Source organism: Carassius auratus, unplaced genomic scaffold (genome assembly GCF_003368295.1).
Source record: "Carassius auratus strain Wakin unplaced genomic scaffold, ASM336829v1 scaf_tig00017182, whole genome shotgun sequence".
NCBI lineage: Eukaryota > Metazoa > Chordata > Actinopteri > Cypriniformes > Cyprinidae > Carassius > Carassius auratus.
Genome location: NW_020524750.1, coordinates 23,371 through 48,938, shown reverse-complemented (window position 1 = coordinate 48,938; position 25,568 = coordinate 23,371). Strand labels below are relative to the sequence as shown.

The following is a 25,568-nucleotide window of genomic DNA, read 5'->3' as shown; positions in this document are numbered from 1 at the left end:
GTTGGAAAATCTTCCCATTGGATCCTGGTGACTTAAAGTCATTTATCTCCACAGATGGGCAAAAAAATTACAAAAAAAAGCAAAGAATGAGTATTCCTCGCGGTGCATATGGCACGGCCCCGTTCCTCTTGCTCTCGCTGACAGGTGAGAAGATGTTGGAGGTTTGCCCAGCACCCATCCTAGTTGTTTTTCTCCTTCAATATTTGTCCTGAACTTTTCTACAAGATGAGAAGTCACTTTAGAAAGTATAACAGTCTCAGGATTGACTGGGATCCAAACAACGTCAATGCAGAACTCCAGGGAGAACATACGGATGCTGATCAGAGGATGGTGCTAGGACCCTTCTTCCTCCGGCTGGGCCGGGGCGTAGTATCCCGCCAGCTGCCTGAAGCGCGGCCCCCAATCGCTGAGGTACGAGAAGTCCTGCTCTGATGTGGTGGACAGCGTACGGATGGAGCTTAGCGAGAGAGCCGGCGAGCTGCTGCCCTCGAATGCATAAGTCTGGAACGAGTCGTACGGCGGCACCGATAAGTCTGCATCCGCCTGCTCCACTTTCTTTCGTATGTAGCCTTTAAAAACCGAGAAGTCGGCCGGGCCGCCGTCTCCTACCACTCTCTTCTGGATCCACTGCGGGACCGGGTGCAGCTCGGGGCCCGAGTCGGAGTTTTTGACCTCGGGGAAGTCGTAGTGGCTGCGCAGGGCGCTCATGTCGTACGCCTGGGTGTCCTGCTCGCCTCCGCCCTCGTCGTTGTATTTGATGACGTTGTCCCGCATGTCTTCCTCATCTTCGGACATGAGCTGGCCCTTCCTGTGACGCTTGAGGGTCAGGATCAGCAGCACCAGGACTTTAGGGACAACGACAGACAAACAAGACAAGAGGAAAGAAAAGAAGAGACATCATGCTATGAATAAAATCCAAAAAGATTTTCACAAAGAAATATACAAAGAAACTTTCAGACACAGGCTACAATAATTAAATAAATAACCCCTTACTATTTTTATTCAGCATGCATGCTTTAAATTGATCAAAAGCGACAGTAAAAAACAAAAAACAAAAATGTACTACGGTTTTCACACATACCATACAATTGTTTAACATTGATAATAATAAGAAATGTATCTTTGGCAGTAATTCAGTATATTAGAACGATTTCTGAAGATCATGTGACTGGAATAATGATGCTGAAAATTCAGCATTGCATCACAGAAATAAATTACGTTTTAAGGTATAATCGCATAGCAAACTGTTATTTTAAATTGTAATAATATTTCACAATATTGCTGTTTTTATTGTATTTTTGATCTAATAAACGCAGCCTCGGCAAGCATAAGAGACGTCTTTCAAAAACACTACATATTACAAGCATCATTTTGTGATTTTAACCTCGAAATGCAAATCCTGATCACAACAGTGAGGAAAGTAAATAAAATTAACCTCTGAATCTCAGAAGAAGAAGAAAAAAATGTTAAAGGGGAGCTTTAAATGTTAAAGGATTTTTCATGAAAAATTATGACAATTAATACAGTTCTTTTAAAATATGCAAAGCTTGTGCAGGTGTCAAGCATCACAGTTTCCAAGAAAATGACTTATTAAAAAACTAAATTGTTTCAAACAGCGAAAGGAAAATCCATTAACCTCAAATTGACTTTTCAGTAAACAACTGCGCTGCTTCTTGTACAGCAGAAGTCAACTTTCCTCAGCGGATCACACCACAACACGAGGAGGATATTAACAAACCCAACCTGGCAACGCTATGCAGCGAGGGAACTCATACAAACCACATCTTAATTTTAATGAGAGACTTGTCCTTTCTGTAGCATTTCTACTACTGCATCATGAGAGCAATGCTTGACAACATAATCTCACTGCAATTTCTATTACAAATGATCCTTTGCTAAGCTCCGCCCCTCTTGTCTACTCCTGCATGCATTAGATTAAACCGAATAATGTCGTTTTTGCTAAAGTGTGCTTAATATCCAGTCAACAGTATAATAAACTCACTGGATAGAATCCTTTCTCTAGAAAACAATCCATTAGAAAGAGCTTAAACTTCTCAAATAATTACCCACACACCAACAGCTGCTAAGCTAGGATTGGTCGATAGCATTTTAAGGCGGAGCTTAGTGAAGTCAAATGACTGCATTATTCATGAGTATTTGAGACTGGTTATTAAGTGATTTATCTAATGTCTTCAATATTATGTGATTGAGAAGAGAAATGCAGAAAGGATTACAAATAAATGAGACGTTCACAAAGCTTCGTCGCAAGGTGCAGCGCAGATATGAATGAGGAATTAAACGTGAACTGAAACGGCAAACAATGGCTCATTTAATGAATTAATGAGTCAGAAAACAAAAGCAGCATCCCTCTCAATAAATCAATGAACACATAATCTCAGCTGAATTGTATAGCATCTTTATTGCGTTGCATCTGTCAGTGTTGTTTAGATTAAAACCGAACCGCCAGAAAAGTTCACTGGAACATTTACAGACACTTTTCGGTTATAAAACGCCATAAAATTCCAGTTTGGGGAACGTTGATGTATTTAACACCTATTTCCATCCATGCACCTGTTAAAAGCCTTAAAACTGGAGGCAAAAGCAGCAATTTAGCAATGTAGGTTATTACACTATAGGAGGTTTTCTCAACACCCAAGGTATTAAACATCATGCATCCACACTGTTTTAGCTAATTATTTTAAAATGTATGTTAATTACCCTATGTTTAAGTCGGGTAGTTTGCTGTAGATTTAATGCAGTGTCATGTTCACAACATAATTGTGTTTTATGATGATGTGGACTGAAGCACGCAGCATGTTCAACTCTGTTATCTGCTGGACAATACATAGACTTTTAATTAAATTTGCTGTCATGCTTTTGCTCTCCATCACACAGCTGATAAAATATAAACACTAAACATGCATATACATGGCTGAAGTACTGAAGACTGTACTACTATTAATAATAATGTGTGGAAACAGCAACCTGAATAGCTTGTAGTTTACTTTTTTATTGATTGCATGATTAAATATTGTTCAAAGGATAGCAATAAATTATTCATAATTCATACTTAATCCTAATCAGAAAGTAGTTAGATTGCATTACCTACAATGTGTACTGTATGCAACTGGAATCAGTAATGGATTACATGCCTATTGGCTGCTAATAGTCACAAATTGATTTGAAATTCAAAAAAATCCAAAATCAAAAAATTATTTCAAAGGGTATTTCCTGCTACAATACAAAAACAATGATGCATAAACTCAATTTAATGTCTGCGGTGCATATTTCAGATTCGATAAATGATCGTTTGAATATTTTATTAAGCATGTTTTCTATGAAGGCACATGTTTGATCAAAGGCTGTCCATTTTACATAATTATTAATGTAATGAGAGTGCTATTGTCTTGGCTGGTGTTCTTCTCTTGAGAGGGAAACGTCTGGGGTCGGGTAAGGATTTTCTTTCATCTTTTCGTTTGAGGACAGATGACTCGGATGAAAGCTCTCAGACGACCGTTTATGCAATAATAGAAAACTGCAACAAAGTAGCTAAAAGTGCTCAAAAAATCCCACATTCTAAGAAACACTGCTTCAGATTTACATTCATTTCAATGCAGTCTTAATTTTTGTTTTTTAAGCAATAAGTAAATAACAACAAGTATAAAAATAATTGTTTTTGTGAAAAGTGTGTTCATCCCATAGGCATAATGGTTTTTATAATATAGAAACTGTATATTCTATGGCCCTACACCAACCCTACACCAACCCTACACCTAACCCTAACCCTCACAGGAAACTTTGTGCATTTTTACTTTTTCAAAAAAACTCATTCTGTATGATTTATAAGTGTTTTGAGAAATGGGGACATGGGTTATGTCCTCATAAGTCACCCTCTCCTTGTAATACCTGTGTCATACCCATGTCATTATACAGAGTTGTGTCCTGATATGACACACACACACACACACACACACACAGACACACACACACACACACACACACAGAGAGAGAGAGACTTAGAGAGACAGACCTTCTGCATCTGAAATATTGGTCTATTGTAAGTAACTTTGGATAAAAGCATCTGCTAAATGCATAAATGTAAGTGTATATGTAAATATCTACTTTTAGAGTCAAATTATCATGGGGTCCAAAAGTCTGAGACCACTAGTGGAAATGCTTTTATTTTGCATTTTAATGCAATAAAATATTTTAATTACATATCATAATATCAAAATAACAGCAAAAAGAAAAAAAAATATTTTTAAATAAATAAAAAATAAAAACAAAGAAAAATGGCGCTCATTTGGAAACTTAGGATCTAGAAATACTAGGGTACAATCCGATATACATTTCAAATAATTTTCTTAATTAAAAAAATATTAATAACATTCTACGTTTTCAAATGTTCTTTCTGTTTCCAGGCTTAAACAGGGATTTGAATCTCATTTTCAATGTGCTCTTTTAAATCCCAAAGACGAACTCAAGCCACAAAAGTCACATTTTGATATCAGACTTTGTTCAGGCTTTGATCAAATCCCCATCCTTAATACTGCAAGAGCAATATTAACACTTATGCCTTCCTTATCAACCACCACAGATTCTGAGGAAACCTATTGGATATGCTTGACCTGGCACGTGTCAATTTCCATGCATCGTCCGATCGCAGCCAATCACAATCTATTACCTTCAAAGGTACAGAGCAGAGTTATGCAAGCCAAAAAAGGAAGGTACTTGAGAAAAAACAAACATATATTTGGAGCACAGACTGCACTAGGAAGCTTTTTAATGGATAGCATTTGTGGTAGAAGGAAACACATAACTGTGTATTAAAGTGTGAGTGCATTATGAAGGCTCAAGCTGTGAAGTTGAAGCTAATTTTGCTCACCGTGGACCATCCGTCCAACTTTACGAGTGGCTCCAACCATATGAAAACTGACAAAGCGGCATACAAACAAGGCAGAAAATGAACAACACTCTCTGGCCCTCTCTGGAAACGACAAATAAATCAGATACAGCAATTTCTGATTCACCAACCGTAGCCTGCACCTGGATTTGCATAACTTCGCTTTCACAGGATAAACCGGCGAGCAGTATTTATGATTACTTACTACTGTTTATGTCTCTCAGCCAGCACTTTCTGTCAGCGTTTATCTACCCCAAACATGTTCGGAGGAGAAAAGATGGCAGGGATATTAATTTACATAACTGATTCGGGATCGGCCGATTCGCAATTGTTTACTCACCAACAAATGGCTAGAAACACCCGAGGGAAGAACGCCGCAGATAGACAGTGTGACTCCTCAAAGACTCTCTCTAGCTCTTTGATTCAGTATTTTTCCATGAGCCTCGAGAAGATAAGTCTTCGACCACGCTCTTCCTTCATGTTATTCTTCGATTCTGGCATGATCAAGGACTCTTAATGGCTCTGAGCCAGGTAAAGTGAATTGAGTTACACAGACAGCATTTGCAGTGCATGATGCACGCATGCAGACTAGCCTCAAGACACATTAAAGGATTGCATGCATCGATTGCATAGCTTGATTTAGAATGAACAAGAAATTATTAGAAGGTCTTACCACCAGGGGTGTGCGATATTGACAAAAACATCTTCACATTTTTTAAGACAATTAAACAATATTTAGTGATCGTGCTCACACACATTCAGGAAAATGCCTTGTGCAATATTTAACGTTTTATGCAAAGTGAGTGACATAAGTGATAATACCAGCTTGCATATTGTTAAAACAACAAATAACAATATTATCACAGACGATAAAAATTGCACCCCTCTACTAACAATTTGGATTCCCAACAACCTACAAACTTTATCCACTAGATCTGGAATGAGCTGCGAATGTCACGGTCGCGTTGAAGTTTTCGGGTGAAGGAGCACATCACACACCTGCCCTTGTGAAACATGTAGCGACTCCTTACCGTGCAGATGTTCGGTTAAGCGGACATGACAAGACTGCTAATTTATCGTTGGGCGGCGGGTGGCCAGGACTCCCATCATGGCAGATGGGCGGTAATTGGGACGGATGTGTGCAGATGCCATGCTGCGCCCAAATGGATTTATCACGTCACCCTCCGAATGAACTGATGGAGGGGTTGTTTGTTTGAAGATAATTAGGCAGAAATTTGTTTTCATTCCCTCCTTATCATACCACAAATTGATCTAATAGGAACGGTGCGGCGTTCAAGGAAGGCGAGGGACACCCGCTTCCTTCCAACGTCATGAGATCTGTCCGATCTGTGCACTGGAGACATACAGTACTGCTGAAACTTTGGATTACATCTAGACTAGACTAGAAAAAGAACAGAATAGATTAATCTAGACTAGTCTAGAGACTCTTGAAACTAAATGAAATGTATAGAACAATTCATATAACAATATAAAGGAATAAGGTATCACAGGCTGTTATTTGAAAACTGACCAATCAGAAGCCAGGACCGGAAAGTAGAGTAGAATAGGACATACAATAATACTACTGTAAATGATATTTCCAAAAACAAGTTTCAATTACATTTAGACTAAAAAAGAAATAGAAATAAGAATAAAATATTAAATACAATAACAAACACACATACACACACACACACACACACACACACGAATATATATATATATATATATATATATATATATATATATATATATATATATGATTCCATTGAAATAGAATAGACTAAAACAATTTTATATAAAATTAAACTCAATTAAATTCAATTAAACTTACATAAAAAAAAAAAAAAAAAAAAAAAAAAACTTGCTATTGACCAATCAGAAGCCAGGACCAGATCTGAACCGAACAGAACTATGCTCTCAAAATATTCTAGAATACTTGGAACACAAATATTCCATACTCTACTATACTCTGACTATGAATTGTATTTGTTTATATGGGATCTGAAGGTTCCTGCAAATGTTCTCAGTGTTCATCATCGACTATTCAGTGCTTCCAAACATTCACACGCCAACTGTGCTCTCAGACACCACAGATTTAACAACCGTTTCTGTCTTTCAGCTGCACTGTGCTGCTTACTTTTCAAAAGATGTTCATTTCAGAACAGGATCAAATCCATTGAGACAACAAAATTATTAATTAGAGATCAATTTTGAGGTGCTTCACTCAAATACTTGCATGGAGCATCAAAACTAATGACTAAATTAGACATTTTATAAATGTAAGTTATGTTTTTCCATGCAAAAACCAACAACTAGAGATTTGTGAGTGGATGCCAGGGAATTGCGGTTTTACTGTATTTACATTATTGCATGAAATGATCCTCTGTGGCTTGCAAATATTGATTGCATTTGGATTCCAACTGACTAAAATAGGCTAAATATATATATATATATATATATATATATATATATATATATATATAGATATATATATATATCTCTATATATATATATATATATATATATATATATATATATATATATATATATATATACCTGTATAAAAAAAATAAAAAATAAACTGAATAAATAAAATAACTGAATAAAATGCAATTAATAGTATTATATTAATAGATAAAATTAAATTAAATATTAAGTTATAATTATGAAAGAGTCTCTATTATATATATATATATATATATATATATATATATATATATATTTTTTTTTTTTTTTTTTTTTTTTCAAATATGTTAAGTCTGATTACATTGTGAAACCCCTTAACCAAAGTATGAGCAATAGTAATATTGATGCTTGGCATTAGCACACATGGCTAATCTCTGCAGTAAAAGTGAGCAGAAACGTGCTCAGCTGACTGAAAACAATGCATGTCACATACTTTCCTGAGAAAGAGAGAGAGAAAGCGAGAGAGGGGGATGAGAAAAGCACTAAGTGGAGAAGAGAAAAATAAAGACGGATGTACTGAGGACTGGAGAAAGTCATAAAACTTTCAGAGACGACAAGAGAAACGCAGTCCAACGCTGTCATACATGGGAAAGGCTGCTCTATTTAAAGCCACGGCGCTCTGCTGGGATGGTGGTGCTGATGCTGCTCTTTTTGCGAGTGAGCAGCACTTCTAGAGAGGCTGGATGTCATTCACCGAGGCCTATATTGTGAGTGTGTTCGCTCTGCATGAATAAAAGCTTCCAGTCTCCGCCTGACGGAGGATGAGCAACTGCAGGATGCTGAATGAAATATTGATCAGCTTTTATGTCATTCTAGCTTTGTTTTTCGCCTCCTGTCACATATGAACCCAGGTTTTAAAGATTGATGATGGGCCATTAAAAGAGTTACAGGGGTGATGGAGGTAAACACAAATGTTCAGAGCTTGCTTGGCTCTATATATCTGCTGCTTTCCAAGCACACAACTATTCAAAGCCTTTAGTATTTGCTCTATGAATGCAAACATTGATGCATATTCTCAAGTGCATCTTAGACACCTGTGTTTTGTTAAAGATGAGATGATACAGACGAGTGACGCTTGCATTCATTCACATCATTGACCCACATTCTATCACATACATACTTTATATTAATGTTGGAGGAATCTTCTGGGTTATTTAGCATTTAATATCTACAGACCACTCACTACAAATAACAAATGCATAAAAGTGTGCTTGAATGAATGGGAAACACATTGGAAATCAGTGGAAAGCTGTAAGGTGAATATCTACATTGTGACTTTTGTCCTCCATAGTTTTAGTTTAATAATTTATGTTTCCATTCAATAAACGCACAGGAATTACACAAGTGATGCAAAAGCAGAAGTTCATCCACCTGGAAATGCAGTATGTATAAAATCTATGCAACACTGAAATACAAGTTTCTTGCTTGCTCGGCTTCCCAAAGCATGCACTATAAGGAAAGCATTGAATTGCATCCTCACAAACTCTGACATTAGGTTGAAACTAAGTCGTAATGTTCCTATGCAGTTGATAAGTGAGAGGCTTTACCGATGAGGATGAGGATGCAGACCAGCAGCGCGATGAGAGCGCCGGGGCTGAGCGCGGCTGACATGACGTAAGCCGTGGTGTTGCAGGACTGGATTGATCCGTCCGTGTCACATCCGCACACGTGGATGGTGAGGGTCCCCGTGCTGCTGAGGGCCGGAGGGCCGCTGTCCACCACCAGGATGGGAAGCAGGTACACGTTCTGCTCCTGGCGGTTGAATCCGGAGCGCTGCGTCCTGATCCCGGCTGTGTTGTCTACAGCATCAGAGAGACCAAAGAACAGACTCAATCTGTTATTTAGCTATTATAATAATGCATGCATTATTTTATTATCACTGGAAATAAAGGCAGTGTGTTATATACAGTAATAATATTGGCAGAGCCTTTTCTGCTGTGTGTAACCTTAGTATAAACATTATATTACTACCATGGTAGAGCAAAATGTTGAGAATAAAATATGACACACACAAAAAAAAAAAAGCTTATAAAAGTATATAAGATATAAATATGGAATGCATATAAGAATGCATTCAACTGATCAAAAGTGACACATTTTAAGACATTTATAATGTTGCAAGAAGATTCTACTTCGAATAAATTAACTAATGAATCTGATTTAAATTAAGATTAATTAGTCAGCTAGTCATTCAAACAACTTTAAAAAAATAAATAAAATACAGTTAAAAAAGAGACATGCAGTTTATACAATTTATTAAATTTATATTTAGTATATTTAAAATATACTTACAAAGAAAACAATTACAAAAGCAAAAAAAAAAACACTATAAAAGCTATATTATTTTTAATTATTATATATAAAATATTATTTACAAAAGTAAAAAAGAAAGTAAAAAATATATTGAGTATCTTAAAAATATTTGTATAATTTATCATAAAATAATAATTAAAAACATAATAAAAATATTTTTTAATAATTAAAATTATACAATTTAATAGAATTTTACATTGTTGCAAGAACATTCCATTTCAGGTAAATGAACCTAAAACCAGCCTAATTATACAAGACCTTTAATTAAGACTAATTAGTCAGAAAACCCGCCAACTTTCAGCCTTGGTGAGAGTAAGAGACCTTTTTCAACAACATTACAAGATCTTAACGAGCACTAAAGTTCAGACTTTTAAATATAATATAGCCTAAGTTAAATACAACGCAGTCGTTTCCCTGCAGTGAGCCGAAGTAAACACTGAGATGTGTTTTAAAATGCGACGCTGACTCCTCATTGATTGGTTTATGTCGAATCCATCAACCAATCATTTATTAAAGAGCGCAGAGCCGTGACCTTTCAATATTCATCCAGCTGGGCCGTGGCTTTCTGGCAAACACCTAAATGACATAAAGAGGACACCGAAGGAAAGCATTGATTGAGTTCAGCACCTCGTATCAGCCGTCAGATTAGCTTCATAATTGATTCCGAGTCCAAAAGCTGTGGATCTGATTTAGTGCCTACGTTTATTAGGGATTCTGCACTTTTTGACCAGTGAATTATACTGTGACCTTTCCAGAACGTGGATAATAATAATAATAAAAACGATTCAAACACAGACCAATTCACTTATGAATCAATCTCAAGAATCGAGACTCACGAATCAGACACTATGAGTAAGCTTTACTGTACACAGGACAAGAAATAGAGATTAAAATGTATATACACTAACATTTCTATGAATGAGATTTTTAAATATGGAAAAATCACAGATACTTCCAAGTTTTCCATGACTTTTATGCATAAAATTGGGTTTTTAACCGAAATTTGAAAAGATTTTGAAAAATGCATCATACATAATCTTTGAATTGTTTAAATAATATGATACACATATAGTACAAAAAATTAAATAAATAAAAAAATGAAAGACGATGAACAAAAGAAATATGAATGCCATTAAATTAGATGTGTAATGAAATATATTACTAGTATAGTTAATATTCATTGATAATTATATTGTATTATTTCAATATTAAAATGTTAACAAATTGTTACTAATAGTTTTACATTATATATCACATAAATATATTAATATATACTTAAATACACACACGCAACATACACATATATACAGTGTGTGTGTGTGTGTGTGTGTGTTATTGTACTGTGTTTGTATATATATATATATATATATATATATATATATATAAAAGTAATTTTATTGAGTAAAAATATATTCCCATTTTAATTAATATTCATTAATAATATTTTATAATTTATTATATTATTATTTAATTATTTTAATTATGTATTTCTGGTATATTTAATATAATAATGTATTTTAACCTGTTAACTGTCACTCACGTTTTTGAAGATAGACATGAATGTGCATGAAACAGACATAAATTTGTATAATTTATGACTGAAAACATTTTGTAACATGATTTTGATGTACCATTTACATGGTAATGCAATGTCTGATTTTAAAATGGGTTTTGAAGGATGAATTTTGAGATTTTATGTTTTCAAGTGATATATAGCTTCTGATGATTTCTAAAATGTGATAGAGAAAAAGGCAACGAGGAAGTCTTTTTTTTAAACAAAGGTCAAAGCTCCTTTTGTAATGTAGATTTCTGAGGGTGCACTCTTGTCTTAAATTCATCTATTACTTTTCCTACATAATTTTTAACCAAACATATTGGTAAAATATATATTTGGGAGTCTTAGACCTTTCCAACGATATATAGTTTGTCAAGATTAGATTAGATTTGATTGTAATATAGTATAGTCAACGTAGGTGTCCCGTATACGGGACAGGGTGACAATTAACAGGTTAAAACAAACAAACAAAAAGTAGACACCATTTATATATCTGTTTATATATCTATATCACAGAAAACCAATGATCAAATCACACTTTCAAAAAAAAAAAAAAAGAAGATAAATCTCATGTTAAAAATGAAGACAGTCATTATTGTTTGTGGTTAGTGAATATTGATAATTCATGTTACCTTCAAAAACCCTGAGGCTTCGAGCATTAGAGACACTTGATCTGCTGAAGCACATTTACACATTTACAACACGCTTGTTTTAGGCATCTGCATTTTTCAGATGGAAACATATTGTAATGTTTCTGTATCACAGCATCTGAGGCCAGAACAGTCGAACTCCTTTTAATACTAAATACGGAAAGAAAACAATGAAATCAAACCAGAATAAAACTCACAGCCGAAGCTAAAAACATCCCAAACGGACTGAGCAACAATGAACAATGCCCTCGGCCTGCGCTTTACGTTCTGCTCTGACTACAAACACACCAGCAGGTGACTGGGGAGAAAATGGACACGGACAATGTTCGTGAAAAGACAAATCAAACACTGGTGTGTGAAAACAGCCTCGTGCGATCGACTGCCTCCAAAACCAAAGCCAAAAGAGGTTTCGTTTAGACGTGCCAACGTGCCAAACCGCTCTCTCTGTCTCTGTCCCTCTCTGAAAGGACTCTGTTCAAAGCACAAAGTAAGAGATGAATTTAATAGTACAGCGAAAGAACATCTGAATCAATAGAACAAATAGTTAGAAAGTCTGACGTCCTGAAAAAGCTGCGTTTGTCCTCTTGAGTCGGATCACAGAGAAACTGAGAACAGTGACGGATTCAGTCTGACAGGCTGACAAATGTGTCCATGAACACAGAAGTCTGGGGGATAGGGGACGTGGAAGGATACAAAGTGTGCTCTTGTGAGTGTGCTTGAGAGGAAACCTGCGTAGGCATCGCTTTAGGAGCGTTTCTGGCTGAAACTCACAAAAACTATCAGGAATACATCCCGGTCATATTTCATGCTAAAATAAAATGAGAGAAAATAGGAAAACATATAATCTGCAAACAGAACATTATTTTGGGGTCGTCAAAGGCGAATATGTGAGACTATAGCAGCATCAAACAGAAAAATGTAAATAATACATGTTTTTTAAACAATTTTCAAACATTCCGTCAACTTGATATATATAAATCATTTTAATATTAATTAATTATTTGACATTTTTTCCACACATATGCATACATATGTACATGAACATACTAGCATTTACAAAATACCAGTATTTGCATGTTTATATGTGTGCATATTTGTGGAATAATAATAATACACAATAATTAATTAATATTAAAATGTCAATGCATTACATACACTTTTATTTCAAATGTTGTATTTAATTTAATTCAATTTAATTTAATTTAATTTAATTTAATTTAATTTAATTTAATTTAATTTAATTTAATTTAATTTAATTTAATTTTATTTTATTTTATTTTATTTAATTTTATTTTATTTTATTTTATTTTATTTTATTTTATTTTATTTCACCTTCTGTTTGTGTTTGGTCCTCTTTAACCATCCATATATTTAACATCTTTTAGCCACCATTACACTTTTTGTCTTTTTTCTTTTTGATTTAGGGGTGAAATCTTTCCTGTACACACATCAATGCACAGCTGCAGCGCTTGTGTTTCCGCAGTGTTTTAGTTATCATTTCTACCAGCTCTCGTTGATCCAGTGTGTGTGTGTGTGTGTGTGTGTTTGTGTGGCCCTCGGCCGTCCTCACATGCTCAGATGACATTTGCAAGGCTCTCGACTGCTGACATTTCCTTCCTGTCAGATCAGTCTGGACTTACCCATGCGTCACATCAACTTACACACATCTCTAAAGTGCCCTGCAATAACACAAACCCGCTCGGCCTGACGGGACACAACACATATAAAACTGACAAAGCACAACAGAAATAAGTAATATGCATTGAAGGAGAAAACACCTACTCAAATCTGATTCGCTGCAATATATTCCTGAACTTAACACTAACAACCGCATTTACTTACATGTGTGTAATTTACTTATGCATTAAAATATTTACTGTTTATAAACTTTTGATATAGACTAAAAGCCACAAAACTCCTATTTTGGGTCTTTAAATAATCATCTTTAAACTCCAAGCAAAAGAAGTCCCAGTACAAAACAGAAAATCCATGCATATGAATTGGACAGAAATATTAAACACCCCTCGTTCTCTGTTTGCGAACACAAACGGCAGATGCTGCAACAGAAGGTGATGTCATAAAAGTGACAGCGTGGCCTTCCTCTGGGGAGCGTTCATGAAAGATTGCATTTGTCAAGTCAGACTTAGACTAAAAGTTTTTTTTTTTCAGCTCATGTTGGTCTTTTTTCGGGAGAGCGGATGAACTTGGCTTGTATTTCCATGACACCTCATGCAGGTCAGAGACAGACGAGCGGCCCGTCGAGGGAGTGTCGTACACAGGAAGATAAGGTGAACACTTGAGGAAGTTCACTCAGAGATAACTCTCTCTGGTCGGATGACTTTTTTAAGTTCCTTCTTGCCGCACAAACAGACCTGATGTGTCTCTGTGGCCTGAAGATGGACAGATGCTTCAGACGTGTCCGACACGAGAGGATTAAGGGAAAGACATTTTGCTCGTATTGATTCTTTCTTTGCGGGAGACACAGAGCTGAGCTGTGGTCATCGTGCCACACACGGGTCAAAGATGCACGAAATGCACAAATGCTGCTTTTACAGTCAAACAACTGCATTTATTTCCTTGATCTGGATAGTCTTTCCATGATGTGTGGCACCTGTTTTGCCCAAATGCAATTGATAACACATTCACTAGTGGTCAAAAGTTTGGAATAATTAAGATTAATAAATAAATAATGATAATTGTTTTCTTTTCTTTTAAAGATGTCTCTTCTGCTCACCAAGGTTAAATTTATTTGATCAAAAGTACAGTAAAATGTTTTAAATATTATTTTGATATAAATAAATGTGATTATATATTAAAATGTAATTTATTTCTATGATCAAAGCTGTATTTTCATCATCATTCCTCCAGTCTTCAGTGTTACATGATCTTCAGAAATCAGAATAATATACTTTTCTGCGCAAGTTAGGATGAAAACATATTTTTGTGGAAGCCATGAGATTGAATTATTATAATATATATATATATATATATATATATATATATATATATATATATATATATATATATATATATATATATTCTTTTTTTAAGTGATGAAAATGTTTTAGTTTTATATATATATATATATATTTTTTTTATAAGAAAATTAATACTTTTATTCAGTGAGGTTGCATTAAATTGAATTTTTATATTTTTGAAAATTTTTATTTTAAATAAATGCTGTTCTTTTGTACTTTTTATACATGAAATAATAAAATAAAAGTGTCCAGGATATATTTAGCAAGCAAAAACTGTTCAACACTGATAATAATAACAGCAATAATAATAACTGAGCACTAATGATAATTGATAATAATTGAGGAGCAAATCATCATATCAGAATGATTTCTGAAGATCATGTGACACTGAAGACTGGAGGAATGATGCTGAAAATACAGCTGTGCATCACAGAGATACATTACAGCTTACAATTTGTTCAAATTGCAAAAATATTTCACAATATTCCAACCTTTGACTTATATATAAACATAGCCAAACTTATGATAAATTATATTCATGCATGTAATTTTTTTATTTATTTTTAGTGCATCCCAAATGTAGGATAAAAAAGAACAATGTCTCTCACCCTTGATGTCCCACAGTGTAAAATGCCGGTTGTTGGAGGCCTCGGGTGCCAGTGTGAAATAGAATCGATGTCCAGACTGTGGTTCGTCTCTGTCCACCACACTGATGGTGTGAATGAGCTGGAGAAGAGACAGAAAGTGTGCAGAGATGTTAATAAATAATTGGAGAGAATACCAGTGATCAACCAGAAAACAGCTACAAGAAAAACATACTAAAGGATCTTCAGCCAGACTTCATCACGGCTCATATTTACTAGTCGATTATTCATCCAGAAAAGTAGCCGACAAGTCAATATTTACCTCATGTAAATGACTCACTTCTCTAGGGTCTAGGGTACATCCACTGCTGAGATGATGAGGCTGACAAACCAAAGCAAAGCGTGCATATCTGCATTTCCAGGTTCATGCAGCTGCTGTCACAAACACAAGTCATGTTCCCCTCGATCGAGTTCCTGTCAACCTCTGGCCTATGTATGATAAGATTGACGGCACTTTGCAATAAATCTGGCTTCTATGTCACTCTCTAAATGCAATCAGATCATCTCAGATGTGTGCAACTCCATTTATAACATTGTGTGTGAATGCAAATCACCCAGAGCTCACAGGACTTTCACTTTTGGGGAATTCGAATGGTTCCAAATCTTTTTAGGATTTACTGTACAAAGCTGCTGTGCAAAATGTTACATAGATGCATAAAAAAAAAAAAAGTAGTTATTTTTGCAGAACTAAAGGACCATTATTTTTCTAAACAACAGCTTTGTTAAATATGTTATTAATATATATATATATATATATATATATATATATATATATATATATATATATATATATATTAAATAAATAAATAAATTTGAAGAGTTGAAGAGTAAATGAAGAGTTACTTATATAAGGTAAATTGGTGATTTTAACTAAAACTAAAACATTTTCATCACTTAAAAAAAATAATATATATAAATATATATATATATATATATATATATATATATATATATATATATATATATATATATATATATATATATATATATATATATATATATATATATATTATTACATTTATTCAACCTAGTTGCAATGGCATTAATTACATTTTTGGTTTATAATATTTAAAATAGCCAAAAACAAGTAAATTAAAACTAACAACCAAAACTTAACAAAACACACACACACACACACGCACACACACAATAAATACATTCAATAAATATAATTTACTTAGCTAAAATCAAATAGGAAAAAATTATAAATAAATATAAAATATAAAAAAACTATAATTTCCTTGATTAATATTTTGTTTAATATTAATTTCTGCACATACTAATGCCTTTTTATCAGCAAAGTAGCATTAGCTGATGCAATATGAACTTATATGAATATAAAATTATAAACAAGATACATCATTATTACCGTTGGTTCTAATAGCTAATGCTAATTTCACCATTGCATTTAATGGTTTCACATGCTGCGTAACATTTTGCACAGCTTTGCGCAGGTTAAATATTACAAATGATGCAAATGTGAATATACAGTGTATTCAGAAGATTTTGCATTCACGACACACGAGCTGCGCACCTGCTTTCTTCCAAAAAAGCACATTTTGTCATATTATGCTAAAACTACACTGAGCCGTCTCGAATACGGCTTTGGAATTACAGTTTCTGTGATAAATCAGAAGTAGTTGTGGCAGTGAGAGTGGGTGTACTTGTGAGCGGCATCGGGCCCAGTTACTACATTAACCGGATTGTGAGACAACAGATGGAAGCGTTTAGGAGGGCGGGAGGAACAGGGAGTGGGCAGCACTTCAGACAATCCCGAGAAAAACTCACATATTCTCTCATTGCTCATTTCTCGTTACACGGTCATCAAAAGGCTCGCACGGCGTTTATGGCAATTCTTAGGGAGGTGATAGAAAATCCGAGTGTAATTAGAGGAGATGGGAGGAAAAATACAATTTAAATTAAAATTATTTTAGTAAAGTCTTTCCAGCTACGAGGAACTATCATGCTTTCTCGGATTGGAAAATGAAAAGGAAAGACGCAAACACACCGGGGAAGTGAAAGCAAGGACCAATGCTTGATACTCAGAGGAGACCCCACACTAACACTGATGTTTCCTCTTCAAAATGATTAAAGCTGCAGTTTCCAACAGAGGCAAAGCACTTGTGTTTAAACCTCAGTCCTTCAGGATGCGCTCGCTTTGAAAGAAATAGTTTGCATTCTGCTCACATCGTGTCAGTTCAAACCTGCATGCATTTTTGCATTGTGCAACACTATTTCATGCATCTCATGCGTCAAGCAATGACCAATAAATAAATAAATAAATACAAATAATAAACAAATTAAATTAAAAGTAGTCTAGATGACTTGTGTACTATCTTGCATGTCTTCTGAAGTGAATCTACAGTAGATTGACAACAGTGTGAAATAGTGCATTATTATTATTATTATTATTCACAGTTTTTTATATTGCTTCACTGTGGTTATCTTTATTGAGGTTTATGTCTTAATATTATGTCTATTTTATTACACATATCCAATGTGGAACAATAAAGTTCTATTATTTTCTATTCTATCCTATTCCATTCTATTCTATTGTTACAGCGAAGTGACAAACAATGACTTCAAGTAATATCGAAATATTAAAAATGAATACATACCTACATAGATACATAATTAATAGAGTTATAAATAAATAGATACAATTATAGACACATATGCATATACATTATAGAAATAAAACAATCAAATAAATAAAATGTAAGTGAAACTCCACATGTAATTTTAAAAGACCTGAATGTGAATAGTATTTCTAAGAAAAACAGGTAACACTTTATAATAACTGCATGCTATTAATCATTAGTTAAGCATTAGGAAACAGTTAATTCATCATTTATAAAGCATTAATAGACATTTATAAGCAGTTTATAAATACAGATATAAATGCTTTAAACCTGATTGTTTTTTCACACTTTATTAATGATCAATTTATAATTTCTAAATTAAGTATGGCATTATTTACACACCAGTTATTAAGGAGTTGTCTGTGGTTCATAAGATCACTTAGAAATTGTAAGTAAATGATTAATAAACTATGTAAATGTGCATTCATACATCTTTTTATTCAGACATATAGTAACAGTTACTTATAGTGTTAATAAATGGTTTATTAACATGTATTTTTACTGTAATTCAGGGTTAATTCAGGTAGTTATAAAACATATGTAGTTGTTAGTTAACTATTTTTGTGAGCTCATCTAAAGTGAGGACTATTTATGCCTTGTAAAGCTTTTACAAATGAGATTTAAAGGCTGTTAATATTTCTATGTTCTGTATCACTTTGTTGTGTTTGTTTCTGTTTTTTTGTTTAGAAGATAACTGAGCCTTTAAATATCCTTTATAAATGCTTTACAAGGCATAACTAGTCCTCACTTTAGATGAGCTCACATAAATAGTTAACTGACCACTACTTTATAACTACCTGAATTTACTACATTTCTTGTGATCTTATGAATCACTGGCAACTCCTAAATAACTGGTTTGTAAATAATGCTATACTTCATTGAGAAATGCTAAATTGATCATGAATAAAGTATGAAACTACACATTATAGAATAAAGCATTTATATCTGTATTTATAAACTGCTTATTACTGTCTATTAATGCTTTATAAATTATGAATTATCTGTTTACTAATGCTTAATTAATGATTAATAGTGTGCAGTTATTATAAAGTGTTACCGAAAAGGAATATAACGAGTGAACTTCATCTTAAATTTCAGTCTGTTTTTACACAAAGCTGTCGCATGACTTTATTTTGAAAGAACTGTACTTTTATGGTGATTTTAAAAGCACCGTGAACTCTCTTTGCATGCAAAAGTATCTCCAAAAATGAATATTTTGTGATCCTGAAAATCAACAGCAGACATGAGGGTGAGTAAATAATGGAAGAATCGTAATTTGTGGTGAACTATTCCTAAACTAAAGAGACAACAATCTAGTTCAATGACACAAGTATCCTGATGTTTGTTCCAGTGCAGTAACTCCAGTGCACAGCATCATTGTGCCCTGAGGTGCTGATGCAAGAGCTGGACTGCACATCTCTGATTCTGGTTTAAAGCCCACAGACTGTCAGTCACGCTCTCATGGAAACACATTCTGGCACAGAGCGGAAAGAACCTCGCTAACATGATATTTAAGATGAACTAATGATGAAAAACACAGTACTGCATTCATCAATATTGATAAGTATTCATTTCTGCATATATGAATTGCTAATTATAGTATTTTATCATATATATATATATATATGTTTACACAAGTTTATGTAATATAGAAAAAACAATGCTTAAAATAAAATCACAAAGAAATATGCTGTTGTTCATGATAGCCAATGCATTTTACCATTGCAGTGTTTTCACTCCTATTGTAAAGTGTTGCTGATTATAAAAAAATAAAAATAAAAAAAATAAATAAAAAAAGGTTTCCTTATTTGTCTTTCCATGAAATTCAGGGTTTCTGGTCCATAAAAACATAAAATAAAATAAAATAAAAAATAAAATAAAATAAAATAAAATAAGCAGTGCATAACATACTGTAATACTTTGAAGAAATTATTTTATTTTATTTCATCTCATTTTATTTTACTTTACTTTATTGGTGTTTTACAGCAATTATGCACTTCATTGCACAGTGTTTTAGGCTTAACAGAAAAGTCTATAAAATAATGCCCTGATAATGACAATAATGCCCTTGATAATGTCCTGGCAGAAAATTACCAGTGGATTTTATTTTTAATCTTCAAATAGTGACCGGTTACATTTTCTGTTAAATTTACAGGCATTTCATTCAAAACCAAAAACACAACACGATGCGTAAATGCACCTGTAAAAAAAATCAATGCAAAAAATGCATGGTATATTGGGCAATAGATTAACAGATTTTTCTCAGAGTGTAAATTAGCACTAAACATCTTAGTCTTTCATGTAAACGTAATTTAGTCTTTTCTTAATGGTTAACCAGGTAAAGAACGAGGCCCAGAAACTGCAGGTGTTAAACCCTAAGACATGTTTCTCAGAAGTCGAGCAGTACTTGCAGATGATAATGTTTCTTGTTGATCACATCCACAGCAGAATTAAACTAAACACTAACCTGTGCTTCCCATCGGCCTCATTATTCACAGCGCTCCACTTCTGTCTGCGGCTGATAATGCGACGCCGGATGTGTTTAAGAGCCTTTAATCAACACACACAAACTCTTGTGACTTTCTTCACATTATTTGGGGTCCAGAAAAACAGTATTACACAAGCACAACATCTCCAGCCGCATGACAGAGGATGGGGGCAACGGGCCACATGTTATATTTTTAAGATGTTTGTTTATTGGTCTCCTCTGAGCTAGAAAGAGACGTTTTATGGGACTCCTGCTGAGCGCCTGCTTTCAGACATCGCTTTAGTGTTCGCCGATGAAATGCTGCCCGCTACTTTATAAAGAACTGGGAAGTAGAACTTGTGGATTGTTAAATTCTAGAATCAAGTTATTTCCATGATGTTTGGATCTGTTAAGATTTCTTGAACTACATTACAGCAATGATTCCAAAATATTTCCTTTTTTAAAATGTCTATTTTTTTTTTTTACTAATCAGATATCTGATCATGAAAATATCCAGTTTATACCCCTTCAGTTTATATGCATTGAAAACCACAAATAACGATATATATATATATATATATATATATATATATATATATATATATATATATATATATATATATATATATATATACAGTACAGACCAAACGTTTGGAAACATTACTATATGTTTTTGATAGAAGTTTCTTCTGCTCATCAAGCCTGCATTTATTTGATAAAAAACACAGAAAAAACAGTAATATTGTGAAATATTATTGCAACTTAAAATTATGGTTTTTCTATTTGAATATACTTTAAAAAATAATTTATTCCTGTGATGCAAAGCTGAATTTTCAGCATCATTCCTCCAGCCTTCAGTGTCACATGTAACATCAGTCGATCACATGATCATTTAGAAATCATTCTAATATTCTGATTTATTATGAGTGTTGGAAACAGTTCTGCTGTCTGATATATTTGATCAATAAAAGGTTCAAAAGAACTGCATTTATTAAAAAAAAAATAAAAAAGATTTATAATAATATATTTTCTTTACTATCACTTTTTATCAATTTTACACATCCTTGTTGAATAAAAGTATTGATTTTATAAGAAATAAAGAAAAAAAAAATACTGACCCCAAATTACTGACCAGTAGTGTATATTGTTATTACAACATATTTATATTTTAAAAACATAGCTTTTTTTTTTTTTTTTTTTTATTCATCAAAGTATCACTAAAAAAGTATCACATGTTCTGAACAAATATTAAGCAGCAGAACTGTTTCCAACTTTGATAATGAATCATCATATTAGAATTATTTCTAAAGGACCATGTGATAATGATCCTAAAAATTCAGCTTTGCATCACAGAAATAAATGATAATTTAAAGTATAATAAATGTAAAAACAATTATTTAAAATTGTAATAATATGTCACAATATTACAGTTTTTTAAGAAACTTCTTTCAAAAACATTAAAAATAGTAATGTTTCCAAACATAAAAACAAAAAAAAATAAAATAAAAAGGACATACAAATTTAGTAACATTAAAATAAAAATACAAGATAATCTAAAATATAATTAATACATACTATAATACTTATGTTAAAATAAAAATATTTTAAATATTTTTGTATATTAAAATAAATCTAAAATAAAATATATTACACAAAATAATAAAATGATAATAATGACAAAAGCGTATATAAAAGTACTAAAATGCAAATGAAGTGAAACTAAGTGTTTCATACACTTAGTTTCACTTCATTTGCATTTTAGTACTTTTATATACGCTTTTGTCATTATTATAATTTTATTATTTTGTCACTTAGTTTCACTTCATTTGCATTTTAGTACTTTTATATACGCTTTTGTCATTATTATCATTTTATTATTTTGTGTAATATATTTTATTTTAGATTTTTATTTTAGTTAAAATATTACAATACAAGAGAATATACTGTATTGTATTTATAATCATTTTATGATAGTAATGCTATTTTGATATTAATAATATATATTATGAATATTTTTTTTAATTAATATTCATTGATATGATTATATATAATATAGGCAATGCTAAATTGATGACAACATATACATTACCAAATATTAATGGAACATGCATGATCTGATTGATTAAAACATTTAAATTGAAACTAACCCACAGATTAACAAATGGATTTCATACCTAAGACGTATCGTTATGATTAATGAATTATAAAAACAAACATGCACTGATTAATTGTTCACAATCAGAAACATCAAGAACTATTCAAACAAGGTCAACTTCTTCATGTTGACTTTCAGGAACCAGAAACTGTTAATTGGAACGATTCTCGTCCTTTTTATATTGTGACACTCATTTGTTTAATGAGCTGTTGTTTGGACGGTAAAAAAATAATACAATAAACTAGGTTAATTGAGAACAGAAACTATATGAAAAATAATAAAGGAACGCTGCTTTCTTAACAAACGTTAATTGCGATGCCAAGGACAGAAACAACAAAAGGTCATCTGATATTTCCCATTTCGAGGGCGAAAATAACGCCTGAGAGGGTCCTGGAGGGAAAAGGATTGGGATGGAAAAACAGGGACTTCTGAGAAAGAGAGACGGAGAAAAATAATGTGAGATTGTGCGGGAGAAGCAGTGTGTGGGAGTTTATTGAGTGGCAAACACAGCTCCCTCAAGCAAAATCAACTAATTAGATTTCCATCCAACAGCCCCCTCGTGACCCTTTAAGCTGCGCCAGGCTCGGAAAGTGAGAAGCCAAGAGACTCCCAAAAGTCTTGCACGTTCTCCAGAGTCTTCCAGGACCAAAGGTCTTCTCTGAAAGTCTTCCTCCTTCACACAGCGGAGGAGGAGGAGGAGGATGGCCTCTGAGATGGATGGGGAAGTTCAAGGAATAGAGTTTTAAATCTATAAGTTTGCATTTGCATGAACACTTCCTATCAGCCACGAGGAGAGGAACTAACAGTAATTAGTAAGTGGAGGTGATAATTACACGTAGCTCGTGTTTCTATCAAGTAGCATTGAGAAATGTGTTTCATTTTAGAGAATCGTTTCATTCAGATGGTTCAATAAACTCAAAAAGATTTAACTCATTGTACAGAAATCCTAAAGAAATTATTTCATTTGAATCAATTTAGTAATTCATTAACGCGTCTTTTTAAAACTGCAATAACATAAAATGCATTAAAAAGTGATAATAGGCATTTACAATGATTCATTCTTTGTAAAATAATATTTAAAAATCCTTGTCCAGTATTCACAAATGAATGCATTGAAAATCACTGATCAAAAAATGAGAACCCTGCTATTCAATCATTTCTCTCTATCAGGAAGTGTTCTGATTCATTTAAATTACTGATTCATTCAGATAATTCATGTCATTTAAAAAAAAAAAAAAAAAAATTACATCCCTGTACAAATATCCCAGTGAGATTTGAAAACAAAATATAGAAATTAAAAATTATTATATATTATAATTTAAGTAATTAAAAATGAAATAAAATAGTAGTGCAATAAAAGATGCACTGAAAATGATTTATTAATATAAATATACATTTTATTTTTACATTAAACTTTATTTTTTATTTTTTATATGAATTAAACAAACCATTGTAAATGCAGTGGCAGTCCGGTTTTAGAAGAAAAGTGAAAACAAGGGTTCAAAATAGACATTGCATAACTTCACTGCTGTTTAGTTTAATAATGCACACATCTCAGATGTGTATAATGATAAAACTTGTTATTTCCCCTTATCATTTCAAGCACTACACGAATGCCAGAACAGGTTCACTGCTGTCAGGCTCCTCTCATCGTTAAAATGACCAATCAGAACAGATATTCAAATGACACAGTGCCGTTTACAAATGCAGCCAAAAAAATCTAATGAAGAATAAATGTCCATTTAAAACATGATTGATTCTGTTCTTACTTGTGAAATAATACCTTTAAAATCGATTCCTTATTCAGTTCACAGCTTCAGTCCAACCTGAACTTCCTGTAAGATAATTCCTGATATTTAAACAGGAGTAATAAAACCTAAAATCATCTGTGCTCCGGAAGACATGAAGGAGGGCAAATGTTAATTGTGGGCTGAAATAACGTGAATTCAACACGGGTTCTGTGAAAGTGTCACCATGTGAGTGGGAGCCAATCCATCTACATCGCCGTCTGCACATGTTTGCATGTACTTTTCCCCTCAGACGTTAGTCATGTAGCTGGGACTGTCCCGCGGGAGGACCAGACCCCTGTGATCTGTCACGGAGAGCCGCTCGGTGCCGTTTGATGTCTTGTGTGGAGCTGACATGCCTCTCGTCCCCGGGCCCTTCTTAGTATTTGCCTTTCAACTCGGCCTTTCTCTGCAGACGCGACTCTATATGATATCTGTCTCTCCTCATCTCATCAGCCGAAATACCACAGCTTCACATGTCAATCTGAACAAGGCTCAGGTATGAACAAGATCATGAATGGGACACTCATGAATCAGAGACCTCTAAACTTCTAATGTCTCTTTGTGCAATTCTGTCTTTTGTAAAGTCAGCTAAGGTAACTGAGGGAAGATGCATCCCAAAAACATGGTAGTACCATGATCTTATTTGAGTGTAGAGAAAAGCTCAAATGGCGTATAGAAAAACGGTACCATAAAAGTACAACCATGGCACATGTCCTAAAATATGGTAATGCCATGGTACTATTTGTAAGTGAAGAGAATTAGCTCAAATAGCATTTATAGAAAAAGTACCATATTTTTTTCCACATTTTTTGGTGTTATTTACAAAAGAACCATAGTAGTACCATGGTAATTGTCCTAAAATAATGTGATGCCGTGGTATTATTTTTAAGGGATGATAAATAGTTCAAAATAGCACAAGTACCATTATTTTAGCATATTTTGGGTAAAAAACCATTGCAAGTTTCTTAAAACATGGTAATAGCACTTTACCGTACTGTTACC

At 33.4% G+C, this 25,568-nt stretch overlaps 1 pseudogene; it reads right to left on the bottom strand.

Moving 5' to 3' along the window:
* Positions 1–202: 202 nt before the first annotated feature.
* The window catches only part of LOC113075563 (cadherin-22-like), a 45,647-nt pseudogene continuing 20,281 nt past the window's right edge, over positions 203–25,568 (bottom strand).